Source organism: Chelonia mydas, chromosome 6 (genome assembly GCF_015237465.2).
Source record: "Chelonia mydas isolate rCheMyd1 chromosome 6, rCheMyd1.pri.v2, whole genome shotgun sequence".
Lineage (NCBI taxonomy): Eukaryota > Metazoa > Chordata > Testudines > Cheloniidae > Chelonia > Chelonia mydas.
This window is the reverse complement of record NC_051246.2, coordinates 77,965,016-77,967,385: the sequence shown is the minus strand read 5'-3', so window position 1 is coordinate 77,967,385 and position 2,370 is coordinate 77,965,016.

The following is a 2,370-nucleotide window of genomic DNA, read 5'->3' as shown; positions in this document are numbered from 1 at the left end:
TTATAATGTATTTGAATTAGCACCCACTGCGTGCTAGGCACTTTCCAAACACTGAAGAAGGACTGAACCTGCTCCAAGGAGCTCTCACTCTGTGGAACGGTAAAGAGAGGAGTCGTGTTACTGAGATGGCTATGATCGTATTAATAGCTCTATTGTTATGAGCCTCTGAGCATGCCCACTGTGTACTGCATGTTTCCAGAAGTCAGAACAGAGTCAGTGTGAGCTGCTGAGTGCTTGTACAGCTAATAAAAGTGCTATGCCATTTCTCCAAGCCACATAACGCCTGAGTGGAACTAACCAAATTATTCACTGTAAATAATGTACAAGATGAATTTTGGCTTTCTTCTCAAATATAGTATTCATGAAAACACTTTTTAACTTTTATTTAATCAGCTGTAGAGATGGTTAAATGACAAATACTTTGTCAATTGTCAAATAATTAACTGCATGATATTTTTTTTATTATTAAACCACGTGTATACTTGAGTGCTTACTCAAGTAAACACGACGGGCTAGCTCATTCCCTTCCGAAAGGGAAGGCTGAGAAGGGTAGTTCTTTCGGGGAAATTGCTGCAAGGATTCTCTCATAGAGCTTCTGCCACAGAATGTTGTTGGGAGGCCAGTGTCTGCACCTCTATGGTAAAGACTAACCCTCAAACATGGCAGATCACCCAGGATCCATGAAAGGTCAGAGCCATCCACACGTCTGCAATTCAGTTGACCCCACTTTGGCTCAGGACCCTAATTCTTTTGGAGCTTTGCTGCTAGCCCCCACACGCACACTCTTTTAGTCATACTACTCCAGGTTCCCTGTGTGTGTGTGTAGCACTTCAACACAGATACCAAGGCCTACCCTAATTTCACTCTGCACAGGCCCTAGAAAAAGGGCACTAAGGGTGGGAATGGGAAAGATTTTGAAGTGGTTGCACCTGAGCCTTTCTTCTGCGTGGAGGACACCATGATCTCCAGGGGTATGATCTGGCCTTACAAATACAGGGATAGATCTCATCTTACCGAATTTTGATTTATGGTAGTGGGGAAAAATACTTGTTAACTTAATATATGTCTACTCAGGGATAAAAAAAAAAACCCCACGGCTGGCCCAGCTGACTCAGGCTCACGGTCCAGGGATGAAAAATTTCTGTGTGGATGTTTGGGCTTGGGCTGGAGCCTGAGCTGGGGAACCCTGTGAGGGTGGATTTTTAGCCCTGCAGCCTGAGCCCCACAAGCCTGAGTCAGCTGACTCGGGCCAGCTGCAGCCGTGCTATAGGGCTTTTCTCCCCATATAGACGTACCCTTGGGGTCGTGATTTTCCACAGAGAAAAACTATGTTATTTAAACTTCATTTCAAAACAATGATCAATCATACCTGCAACATGCCTAGCACACTTTAGGATGCTATATAAATAATATTTATGAAGTAATGTGACATAGTTAATTGCTCAATTAAAGTTTAATTAATGTTTGTAAAACACTTTAATGTACTTTGCTGGAAGATCTTACATAAGCGCAAGGTAATTAGTATTATTAGTTATTATTCAATCCGAGCCCCAGAATCTGAAGACCTCTAAATTTTGGAGATGTGTTTTGCTAAATCAAAATGAGAGATCCTGGATCCTGTTGTCAATGTAACAGCTGGCCTTCATTCATATAATGGGCAAAACCAAATCTCCAAACTGGGTGAAGGGTGGTGTGGGAGGATTCAAAATACAGATGTGGATCCAAATTTAGTGGCTTGACCACACTGGAGATCTTTCAAAATTTTCACAGTCTATGTTGAGGCAGACTGATGTCTACAACATGAAGTGTGAAAAAGGGGAAACGCTCTTTTTTTCCTATTTTTATTTTTTTCTTAAAAGAGGATATTATTTATTGTTGTGTTTATTACAGTAGTGCCCACAGTGTGCTAGGCATTGTCTACAAACAGGAAAAAAACAGACCATGCCCTATTTGTGGCCCTGATCTTGGAATCAAATCCAAATGAGCATAAGGGTCTGCCTGTGCAAACCCAGTTACAGGATAAGGGCCTAAGTGAGATACCATTTAGGTCTAAATTTCTAAATTTCTCTCTGGTGCCCTTGTTTTGCTGTTACATGAACTAAATGGGTAATTAGGATAATTTCTGCTGTTATGACATCAGTTTAGCACCATGAATTTGCTGTTACGGGGCTAATTTGTTTGAGGGAATTCTTTGAAAATTTAGGGGTATTATCTTTTTTATAAAAATCTGTTTCCCTTTTTTTGGCCAGTTTTTATTAGTAAAATTGATCAGAGAAGCCTAGTATAGAGTAAGTAGAATTTTTACAAAACAATGAATGTTCAGCTTAGTAAATGCAATGAGAACTTAATTATGAGTTAAAGATGAGCCAT